The sequence below is a fragment of the Panulirus ornatus genome, chromosome 5 (assembly GCF_036320965.1).
Source record: "Panulirus ornatus isolate Po-2019 chromosome 5, ASM3632096v1, whole genome shotgun sequence".
Taxonomy (NCBI): domain Eukaryota; kingdom Metazoa; phylum Arthropoda; class Malacostraca; order Decapoda; family Palinuridae; genus Panulirus; species Panulirus ornatus.
Genome location: NC_092228.1, coordinates 24,044,310 through 24,057,235, shown reverse-complemented (window position 1 = coordinate 24,057,235; position 12,926 = coordinate 24,044,310). Strand labels below are relative to the sequence as shown.

Below are 12,926 nucleotides of genomic sequence, written 5' to 3'. Positions count from 1 at the left end.
CAGCGACAAAGCAAAATAGATAAATAAATGTACATTTTTTTTTTTCATACTATTCGCCATTTCCCGCGTTAACAAGGTAGCGTTAAGAACAGAGAACTGGGCCTTAGAGGGAATATCCTCACCTGGCCCCCTTCTCTGTTCCTTCTTTTGGAAAATTAAAAAAAACGAGAGGGGAGGATTTCCAGCCCCCCGCTCCCTCCCCTTTTAGTCGCCTTCTACGACACGCAGGGAATACGTGGGAAGTATTCTTTCTCCCCTATCCCCAGGGATACAAATGTATATATATATATATATATATATATATATATATATATATATATATATATATATATATATATATGTAAGAAATACTTAAAACAGCAAATGGATTTGTATGTACCATTTATGGATCTGGAGAAGGCATATGATAGAGTTGATAGAGATGCTCTGTGGAAGGTATTATGAATACATGAATATATGCTGTGGGGTGGAAGCTGTTAGAAGCAGTGAAAAGTTTTTATCGAGGATGTAAGGCTTGTGTACGTGTAGGAAGAGAGGAGAGGGATTGGTTCTCAGTGAATGTTGGTTTGCGGCAGGGGTGTGTGATATCTGCACGATTGTTTAATTTGTGTATGGATGGGTTTCTTAGGGAGGTGAGTGGAAGAGTCTTGGAAGGAGGGGCAAGTATGCAGTCTGTTGTGGATGAGAGAGCTTGGGATGTGAGTCAGTTGTTGTTCGCTGCTGATACAGCGCTGGTGGCTGATTCGTGTGAGAAACTGCAGAAGCTGGTGACTAAGTTTAGTAATGTGTGTAAAAGAAGAAAGTTAAGAGTAAATGTGAATAAGAGCAAGGTTATTAGGTACAGTAGGGTTGAGGGTCAAGTCAATTGGGAGGTGAGTTTGAATGGAGAGAAACTGGAGGAAGTGAAGTGTTTTAGATATCTGGGAGTGGATCTGGCAGCGGATGGAACCATGGAAGCGGAAGTGGATCATAGGGTGGGGGAGGGGGCGAAAATTTTGGGAGCCTTGAAAAATGTGTGGAAGTCGAGAACATTATCTCGGAGAGCAAAAATGGGTATGTTTGAAGGAATAGTGGTTCCAACAATGCTGTATGGTTGCGAGGCGTGGGCTATGGATAGAGTTGTGCGCAGGAGGATGGATGTGCTGGAAATGAGATGTTTGAGGACAATGTGTGGTGTGAGGTGGTTTGATCGAGTAAGTAACGTAAGGGTAAGAGAGATGTGTGGAAATAAAAAGAGCGTGGTTGAGAGAGCAGAAGAGGGTGTTTTGAAATGGTTTGGGCACATGGAGAGAATGAGTGAGGAAAGATTGACCAAGAGGATATATGTGTCGGAGGTGGACGGAACGAGGAGAAGTGGGAGACCAAATTGGAGGTGGAAAGATGGAGTGAAAAAGATTTTGTGTGATCGGGGCCTGAACATGCAGGAGGGTGAAAGGAGGGCAAGGAATAGAGTGAATTGGAGCGATGTGGTATACAGGGGTTGACGTGCTGTCAGTGGATTGAATCAAGGCATGTGAAGCGTCTGGGGTAAACCATGGAAAGCTGTGTAGGTATGTATATTTGCGTGTGTGGACGTGTGTATGTACATGTGTATTGGGGGGGGGGGGGGTTGGGCCATTTCTTTCGTCTGTTTCCTTGCGCTACCTCGCAAACGCGGGAGACAGCGGCAAAGTATAAAAAAAAAAAAAAAAATATATATATATATATATATATATATATATATATATATATATATATATATATATATATATATATATATATATATAAAGGATCAATGGGAACTTCAGTGAAGGGGGCAAATGGGGAGGTGATAACAAGTAGTGGTGATATGAGAAGGAGATGGAGTGAGTATTTTGAAGGTTTGTTGAATGTGTTTGATGATAGAGTGGCAGATATAGGGTGTTTTGGTCGAGTTGGTGTGCAAAGTGAGAGGGTTAGGGAAAATGATTTGGTAAACAGAGAAGAGGCAGTAAAAGCTTTGCGGAAGATGAAAGCCGGCAAAGCAGCAGATTTTAATGGTATTGCATTGAAATTTATTAAAAGAGACTGTATTTAATTTATTAAAAGGGTGACTGTATTGTTGACTGGTTGGTAAGGTTTTTTAATGTATATATGATTCATTGTGAGGTGCCTGAGGATTGGAGGAATGATTGCATAGTGCCATTGTACATAGGCGAAGGGGATAAGAGTGAGTGCTTAAATTACAGAGGTATAGGTTTGTTGAGTATTCCTGGTAATTTATATGGGAGGGTATTGATTGAGAGGGTGAAGGCATGTACAGAGCATCAGATTAGGGAAGAGCAGTGTGGTTTCAGAAGTGGTAGAGGATGTGTTGATCAGGTGTTTGCTTTGAAGAATGTATGTGAGAAATACTTAGAAAAGCAAATGGATTTGTATGTAGCATCTATGGGTCTAGAGAAGGCATTGGATAGAGTTGATAGAGATGCTCTGTGGAAGGTATTAAGAATATATGGTGTGGGAGGTGAGTTGTTAGAAGCAGTGAAAAGTTTTTATCGAGGATGTAAGGTATGTGTACGTGTAGGAAGAGAGGAAAGTGATTGGTTCTCAGTAAATATAATTTTGCGGCAGAGGTGTGTGATGTCTCCATAGTTGTTTAATTTGTTTATGGATGGGTTTGTTAGGGAGGTGAATGCAAGAGTTTTGGAAAGAGGGGCAAGTATGCAGTCTGTTGTGGAGGAGAGTGCTTGGGATGTGAGTCAGTTGTTGTTCGCTGATGATACAGCGCTGGTGGCTGATTCATGTGAGAAACTGCAGAAGCTGGTGACTGTGTTTGGTAAACTGTGTGAAAGAAGAAAGTTAAGAGTAAATGTGAGTAAGAGCAAGGTTATTAGGTACAGTAGGGTTGAGGGTGAAGTCAATTGGGAGGTAAGTTTAAATGGAAAAAAACGGGAGGAAGTAAAGTGTTTTAGATATCTTGGAGTGGATCTGGCAGCGGATGGAACCATGGAAGCGAAAGTGAATCATAGGGTGGGGGAGGGGGCGAAAATTCTGGGAGAATTGAAGAATGTTTGGAAGTCGAGAAGATTATCTCGGAAAGCAAAACTGGGTATGTTTGAAGGAATAGTGGTTCCAACAATGTTGTAATGTTGCGAGTCGTGGCGTATGGATAGAGTTGTACGCAGGAGGGTGGATGTGCTGGAAATGAAATGTTTGAGGACAATATGTGGTTTGAGGTGGTTTGATCGAGTAAGAAATGTAAGCCTAAGACGGATATGTGGAAATATAAAGAGTGTGGTTGAGGGAGCCGAAGTGGGTGTTTTGAAAAGTATTGGTCACATGGAGAGAATGAGTGAGGAAAGATTGAAAAGATGATATATGTGTCAGAAGAGGAGGGAACGAGGAGAAGTGGAAGACCAAATTGGAGGTGGAAAGATGGAGTGAAAAAGATTTTGAGTGATTGGGGCCTGAACATGCAGGAGGGTGAAAGACGTGCAAGGATTAGAGTAAATTGGAACGACGTGGTATACCCGGGTCGACCTGCTGTCAATGGATTGAACCAGGGCATGTGAAGCGTCCGAGGTAAGCCATGGAAAGTTCTGTGGGGCCAGGATATGGAAAGGGAGCTGTGGTTTCGGTGCATTAGTACAAGACAGCTAGAGACTAAGTTTGAACGAATGGTGCCTTTGTTGTCTTTTTCTAGCGCTACCTCGCACACATTAGGGGTGAGGGGGGCTGTTGTTCTGTGGCGAGGTGGATATGGGAATAAATAAACGGAGACAGTATCAATTATGTATATGTGTATATATGTATATGTCTGTGTGTATATATATATATATATATATGTGTACATTGAGATGTATAGTTATGTATATTTGCGTGTGTGGACGTGTATATATATAGATGTGTATGTGGGTGGGTTGGGCCATTCTTTCATCTGTTTCGTTGCGCTACCTCGCTAACGCGGGGGACAGCGACAAAGCAAAAATAAAATAAATAAATAAATATATATATATATATATATATATATATATATATATATATATATATATATATATATATATATATATATATATATATATATATATATATATATATATATATATATATATATATATATATATATATATATATATATATATATATATATATATACATATATATATACATATATATATATATATACATATATATATATATATATATATATATATATATACATATATATACATATATATATATATATATATATATATATATATATATATATATATATATATATATATATATATACATATATATATATATATATATATATATATATATATATATATATATATATATATATATATATATATATATATATATATATATATATATATATATATATATTCTTTCTTTCTTTTAAACTATTTGCCATTTCCCGCGTTGGCGAGGTAGCGTTAAGAACAGAGGACTGGGCCTTTTTTGGAATATCCTCACCTGGCCCCCTCTGTTCCTTCTTTTGGAAAATTAAAAAAAAAAAAACGAGAGGGGAGGATTTCCAGCCCCCCGCTCCCTCCCCTTTTAGTCGCCTTCTACGACACGCAGGGAATACGTGGAAAGTATTCTTAATCCCCTATCCCCAGGGATAATATATAATATATATATATATATATATATATATATATATATATATATATATATATATATATATATATATATATATATATATATACATATATATATATATATATATATATATATTTATATTTATTTACTTTGCTTTGTCGCTGTTTCCCACGTTTGCGAGGTAGCGCAAGGAAACAGACGAAAGAAATGGCCCAACCCACCCCCATATATATATATATATATACGTACACGTCCACACACGCAAATATACATACCTATACATCTCAATGTACACATATATATACACACACAGACACATACATATATACCCATGCACACATTCCCATCGCCACCTCGACACACATGGAATACCATCCCCTTCCCCACTCATCTGTGCTAGGTAGCGCTAGGAAAAGACAACAAAGGCCCCATTCATTTACACTCAGTCTCTAGCTGTCATGCAATAATGCCCGAAATCACAGCTCCCTTTCCATATCCAGGCCCACACAACTTTCCATGGTTTACCACAGACGCTTCACATGCCCTGATTCAATCCACTGACAGCACGTCAACACCGGTATACCACATCGATCCAATTCACTCTATTCCTTGCCCGCCTTTCACCCTCCTGCATGTTCAGGCCCCGATCACAATGGAAGTAAGGGGAGTGGGGGAGGAATGGGATGTATTTAGGGAATCAGTGATTGAGTGCGCAAAAGATTCTTTTGGCATGAGAAGCGTGGGAGGTGGGTTGATTAGAAAGGGTAATGATTGGTGGGATGAAGAAGTAAGATTATTAGTGAAAGAGAAGAGAGAGGAATTTGGATGATTTTTGCAGGGAAAAAGTGCAATTGAGCGGGAGATGTATAAAAGAAAGAAACAGAAGGTCAAGAGAAAGGTGCAAGAGTTGAAAAAGAGGGCAAATGAAAGTTGGGGTGAGAGAGTATCATTAAATTTTAGGGAGAATAAAAATAGTTTCTGGAAGGACGTAAATAAAGTGCTTAAGAGAAGGGAGCAAATGGGAACTTCAGTAAAGGACGCTAATGGGGACGTGATAACAAGTAGTGGTGATGTGAGAAGGAGATGGAATAAGTATTTTGAAGATTTGTTGAATGTGTTTCATGATAGAGTGGCAGATATAGGGTGTTTTGTTCGAGGTGGTGTGCAAAGTGAGAGGGTTAGGGAAAATGATTTGGTAAACAGAGAAGAGGTAGTAAAAGCTTTGCGGAAGATGAAAGCCGGCAAGGCAGCAGGTTTGGATGGTATTGCAGTGGAATCGATTATAAAAGGGGGTGACTGTAAGGTTATTTAATGTATGTATGACTCATGGTGAGGAGCCTGAGGATTGGCGGAATGCGTTCATAGTGCCATTGTACAAAGGCAAAGGGGATAAGAGTGAGTGTTCAAATTACAGAGGTATAAGTTTGTTGAGTATTCCTGGTAAATTATATGGGAGGGTATTGATTAAGAGGGTGAAGGCATATACAGAGCATCAGATTGGGGAAGAGCAGTGTGGTTTCAGAAGTGGTAGAGGATGTGTGGATCAGGTGTTTGCTTTGAAGAATGTATATGAGAAAAACTTAGAGAAGCAAATGGATTTGAACGTAGCATTTATGGATCTGGAGAAGGCATAGGATAGAGTTGATAGAGATGCTCTGTGGAAGGTATTAAGAATATATGATGTGGGAGGCAAGTTGTTAGAAGCAGTGAAAAGTTTTTATCGAGGATGTAAGGCATGTGTACGTGTAGGAAGAGAGGAAAGTGATTGGTTCTCAGTGAATGTAGGATTGCGGCAGGGGTGTGTGATGTCTCCATGGTTGTTTAATTTGTTTATGGATGGGGTTGTAAGGGAGGTGAATGCAAGAGTTTTTGAAAGAGGGGCAAGTATAAAGTCTGTTGGGGATGAGAAAGCTTGGGAAGTGAGTCGGTTGTTGTTTGCTGATGATACAGCGCTGGTGGCTGATTCATGTGAGACACTGGAGAAGCTGGTGACTGTGTTTGGTAAAGTGTGTGAAAGAAGAAAGTTAATAGTAAATGTGAATAAGAGCAAGGTTATTAGGTACAGTAGGGTTGAGGGTCAAGTCAATTGGGAGGTAAGTTTGAATGGAGCAAAACTGGAGTAAGTAAAGTGTTTTAGATATCTGGGAGTGGATCTGGCAGCGGATGGAACCATGGAAGCGGAAGTGGATCATAGGGTGGGGGAGGGGGCGAAAATCCTGGGAGCCTTGAAGAATGTGTGGAAGTGGAGAACATTATCTCGGAAAGCATAAATGGGTATGTTTGAAGGAATAGTGGTTCCAATAATGTTGTATGGTTGCGAGGCGTGGGCTATGGATAGAGTTGTGCAGAGGAGGATGGATGTGCTGGAAATGAGATGTTTGAGGACAATGTGTGGTGTGAGGTGGTTTGATCGAGTAAGTAACGTAAGGGTAAGAGAGATATGTGGAAATAAAAAGAGCGTTGTTGAGAGAGCAGAAGAGGGTGTTTTGAAATGGTTTGGGCACATGGAGAGAATGAGTGAGGAAAGATTGACCAAGAAGATATATGTGTTGGAGGTGGAGGGAACGAGGAGAAGTGGGAGACCAAATTGGAGGTGGAAAGATGGAGTGAGAGAGATTTTGTGTGATCGGGGCCTGAACATGCAGGAAGGTTAAAGGAGGGCAAGGAATAGAGTGAATTGGATCGATGTGGTATACCGGGGTTGACGTGCGGTCAGTGGTTTGAATCAGGGCATGTGAAGCGTCTGGGGTAAACCATGGAAAGCTGTGTAGGTATGTATATTTGCGTGTGTGGACTCATGTATATACATGTGTATGGGGGTGGGTTGGGCCATTTCTTTCGTCTGTTTCCTTGCGCTACGTCGCAAACGCGGGAGACAGCAAAAAAAAAAAATAAAATAAAAAAAAAAAAATATATATATATATATATATATATATATATATATATATATATATATATATATATATATATATATATATATAAAAGTGTGTATATACAGAGAGAGAGAGAGAGAGAGAGAGAGAGAGAGAGAGAGAGAGAGAGAGAGAGAGAGAGAGAGAGAGAGAGAGAGAGAGAGAGAGAGAGAGATCATGAAACGTTGTAATGTATACATGACATTTGATGTAAACTTTTTATTTCTATATATCGTGAATCTGAGCGCGGTCCGTCTTTTTGGCAGTCAAGAGGCTTTGCAATCCTCACCAGATTTTATAAGTATATGTTTGAGATATATTTAGATTACCACAGTACCTTATGAGTCGAATAATAAGTCCATAACTTGATTTGCCGTATTGTCAGTTCGGAGGGATCCGTTATGTATGACGTGATTCGTAAATCAGAAAATGGTTACGTCGGTGATAATGAAGTAGTTCATTTGCTCTGGGGCTTAGGCTACAAGGGTAGTACAGTGATGCACAAGGTTTGATTCTCGGGTATAATGATGAATTATTTACATATATAGTCGGGATTCATTGTACAAATTATGGGAGAAATAATTCATGCACAGATCGTATTCATTGTGTCCGACACTACATCTGAAATAAGTAAAATAACCTGTTTATCTTCATCTATATTCAGCGACATCATAAGCAGTTTAAACCTGAAACAGCAAGAAGATAAGAAATGAATTATTAGCTCTATCATTCCAAATTTTCGGGATACCATTTATACATATTTTCATGAATTATGGTAGAAAAAGAAAATCTACATCTGAACACATGAGGAATCAGACCACCTTGATTTACTTAAGGTGACATTACGAGGGACCCTCTGATTGGATGGATGTGGCGGTAAATCTTTTGCTTGGCAACGTTTCCTGTCGTACTTATTGTAGCGCGGGCTGAGCAGCAGGAGGTCCATCATAACACCTCGGCTGGCGGTGGATGTAGCCACAACTCGCTCACGCAGACACCTGTCTCCCACTACTACTGCAGGTAAGGTAACATCTTAGTTGTATGAGTGACTACAGAGAATCTTGATATGTGACGTGTAATCGATGATGATTAATCCAGCTAATCATTTTCCCATATCCGTTTTAACTTAAGATAACTTATATATATATATATATATATATATATATATATATATATATATATATATATATATATATATATATATATATATATATATATATATATATTTTTTTTTTTCTTTGTCGCCGTCTCCCGCGTTTGCGAGGTAGCGCAAGGAAACAGACGAAAGAAATGGCCCAACCCACCCCCATACACATGTATATACATACGTCCACACACGCAAATATACATACCTACACAGCTTTCCATGGTTTACCCCAGACGCTTCACATGCCCTGATTAAATCCACTGACAGCAAGTCAACCCCGGTATACCACATCCATCCAATTCACTCTATTCCTTGCCCTCCTTTCACCCTCCTGCATGTACAGGCCCCGATCACACAAAATCTTTTTCACTCCATCTTTCCACCTCCAATTTGGTCTCCCAAATTATGTATATATATATATATATATATATATATATATATATATATATATATATATATATATATATATATATATATATATATATATATATATATATATATGTATATATATATATATATATATATATATATATATATATATATATATATATATATATACATATATATATATATATATATATATATATATATATATATATATATATATATATATATACATATATATATATATATATATATATATATATATATATATATATATATATATGTATATATATATATATATATATATATATATATATATATATATATATATATATATATATATATATATATATATATATATAAATTTGTTGGAAAGGATCACAATTTTGCGCGTGATCAAGTATATTCCTATGAGTCCACGGAAAATATGAAACACCATAAGTTCCCAAGTGCATTTCGTGCAATAATCACATCATCGGCGATATACAAGAAAGAATTATATGCCAATTGATATACAACGATGACACGTAGGTAGAACGCCATTTGGTAAACATGTGATTATCACTTGTCACTTGTATACCAAATGGCGTCCTAGCTACGTCTCTTCGTTATATATCAACTGACATATATTTCTTTCATGGATCTCCCCGGTTGATGTGATTATTCCACGAAATTGCACTTGGAAACTTATCGTGTTTCATTTCCCCCATGGACTCATAGGTATATATATATATATATATATATATATATATATATATATCTACATTTTTTTTCTTATTTTTCATATTATTCGCCATTTCCCGCATTAGCGAGGTAGCGTTAAGAACAGAGGACTGGGCCTTTGAGGGAATATCCTCACCTGGCCCCCTTTCTCTATTCCTTCTTTTGGAAAATTTAAAAAAAAAAAAAACGAGAGGGGAGGATTTCAAGCCATCCGCTCCCTCCCCTTTTAGTCGCCTTATACGACACGCAGAAAATGCGTGGGAAGTATTCTTTCTCCCCTATCCTCAGGGATAATATATATATATATATATATATATATATATATATATATATATATATATATATATATATATATATATATATATATATATATATATATATATACATATATATATATAGATATATACACATACATATATTTATATATATATATGAAGTCTGTTGGGGATGAGAGAGCTTGGGAAGTGAGTCAGTTGTTGTTCGCTGATGATACAGAGCTGGTGGCTGATTCATGTGAGAAACTGCAGAAGCTGGTGACTGACTTTGGTAAAGTCTGTGAAAGAAGAAAGTTAAGAGTAAATGTGAATAAGAGCAAGGTTATTAGGTATAGTAGGGTTGAGGGTCAAGTCAATTGGGAGGTGAGTTTGAATGGAGAAAAACTGGAGGAAGTAAAGTGTTTTAGATATCTGGGAGTGGATCTGGCAGCGGATGGAACCATGGAAGCGGAAGTAGATCATAGGATGGGGGAGGGGGCGAAAATTCTGGGAGCCTTGAAGAATGTGTGGAAGTCGAGAACATTATCTCGGAAAGCAAAAATGGGTATGTTTGAAGGAATAGTGGTTCCAACAATGTTGTATGGTTGCGAGGCGTGGGCTATGGATAGAGTGGTGCGCAGGAGGATGGATGTGCTGGAAATGAGATGTTTGAGGACAATGTGTGGTGTGAGGTGGTTTGAGCGAGTAAGTAACGTAAGGGTAAGACAGATGTGTGGAAATAAAAAGAGCGTGGTTGCGAGAGCAGAAGAGGGTGTTTTGAAATGGTTTGGGCACATGGAGAGAATGAGTGAGGAAAGATTGACTAAGAGGATATATGTGTCGGAGGTGGAGGGAACGAGGAGAAGAGGGAGACCAAATTGGAGGTGGAAAGATGGAGTGAAAAAGATTTTGTATGATCGGGGCCTGAACATGCAGGAGGGTGAAAGGAGGGCAAGGAATAGAGTGAATTGGAGCGATGTGGTATACCGGGGTTGACGTGCTGTCAGTGGATTGAATCAGGGCATGTGAAGCGTCTGGGGTAAACCATGGAAAGCTGTGTAGGTATGTATATTTGCGTGTGTGGACGTATGTATATACATGTGTATGGGGGTGGGTTGGGCCATTTCTTTCGTCTGTTTCCTTGCGCTACCTCGCAAACGCGGGAGACAGCGACAAAAAAAAAATATATATATATATATATATATATATAAATATATATATATATAAATATATATATATAGGGGGCCAGATGAGGATATTCCCTCAAAGGCCCAGTCCTCTGTTCTTAACGCTACCTCGCTAATGCGGGAAATGGCGAATAGTATGAAAAAAAAAATACATATATATATATATATATATATATATATACATATATATATATATATGTATATTGTTACCTATATGTTTACAAAGATGTTAAAAAAAATATGTACATAAATTTTGGTATGACAATCAACTGTCTCGCAAGAATGTAATGTTAAGTTTGCAAAAATCTTGATTTTCCAGGATTTTTATTCAGTATTCACGTCAGCTACAACTTTGATTCTTTTGATTTCAGGAATACTTCTGCATTCCTCTTGATACGAAATACCATTCGTTCTCAAAAGATCTTGGAGTGTTTTGATGTATACATCTTGGGCATAGCTGTAAGTGCGGTACCTTTCCACCTCTTGCTCTGCAAGATATCTGTTTTGCTGTTCCTCAAGCAATCTTTTTTCTCCAGCCCTCTTAACTTTTATCACCATTGCATTTTGTATATGAACCACTCTCTACAGCCGCAGTACTATTATGAGGCCAACCCCAGTATGGGCATCCTGGGAGTGAAGGTAAACAGCAACAAGGAACAATGCCATTATTACAACAATGGCATCAAATACATCTCCTTTGTGAGTGAAGAAATCAAACTGCTATGCATATATCGTGAGTCCTGTTTCAACAATGAAGAGTGCCAGAACACTAAGGGAGAGAGTGTGCAAAACAAATTGTATATATATATATATATATATATATGCATTTTTTCCCTTCAAAAATCGTCCAAATGCCTCTCTCTTCTCTTTCACTAATAATCTTACTTCTTCATCCCACCACTCACTACCCTTTCTAATCAACCCACCTCCCACGCTTCTCATGCAACAAGCATCTTTTGCGCAATCCATCACTGATTCCCTAAATACATCCCATTCCTCCCCCATTCCCCTTACTTCCATTGTTCCCACCTTTTTCCATTCTGTACTCAGTCTCTCCTGGTACTTCCTTCCACAAGTCTCCTTCCCAAGCTCACTTACTCTCACCACCCTCTTCACCCAGACATTCACTCTTCTTTTCTGAAAACCCATATAAATCTTCACCTTAGCCTCCACAAGATAATGATCAGACATCCCTCCATTTGCACCTCTCAGCACATTTACATCCAAAAGTCTTTCTTCCGCTCGCCTGTCAATTAACACGTAATCCAATAACGCTCTCTAGCCATCTCTCCTACTTACATACGTATACTTATGTATATCTCGCTTTTTAAACCAGGAATTCCCAATAACCAGTCCTTTTTCAGTACATAAATCTACAAGCTCTTCACCATTTCCATTTACAACGCTGAACACCCCATTTATAAAAGATGTATAAAAGAAAGAGACAGGAGGTAAAGAAAAAGGTGCAAGAGGTGAAAAAGAGGGCAAATGAGAGTTGGGGTGAGAGAGTATCATTAAATTTTAGGGAGAATAAAAAGATGTTCTGGAAGGAGGTAAATATAGTGCGTAAGACAAGGGAGCAAATGGGAACTTCAGTGAAGGGGGCTAATGGGGAGGTGATAACAAGAAGTGGTGATGTGAGATGGAGATGGAGTGAGTATTTTGAAGGTTTGTTTAATGTGTTTGATGATAGAGTGGCAGATATAGGGTGTCTTGGTCGAGGTGGTGTGCAAGGTGAGAGGGTTGGGGA

The 12,926-nt window shown here is 38.2% G+C and overlaps 1 pseudogene; it reads right to left on the bottom strand.

Moving 5' to 3' along the window:
- Window positions 1–11,498: 11,498 nt before the first annotated feature.
- LOC139746803 (voltage-gated hydrogen channel 1-like) lies at window positions 11,499–11,965 on the bottom strand (annotated as a pseudogene).
- Between the last annotated feature and the right edge of the window lie 961 nt (window positions 11,966–12,926).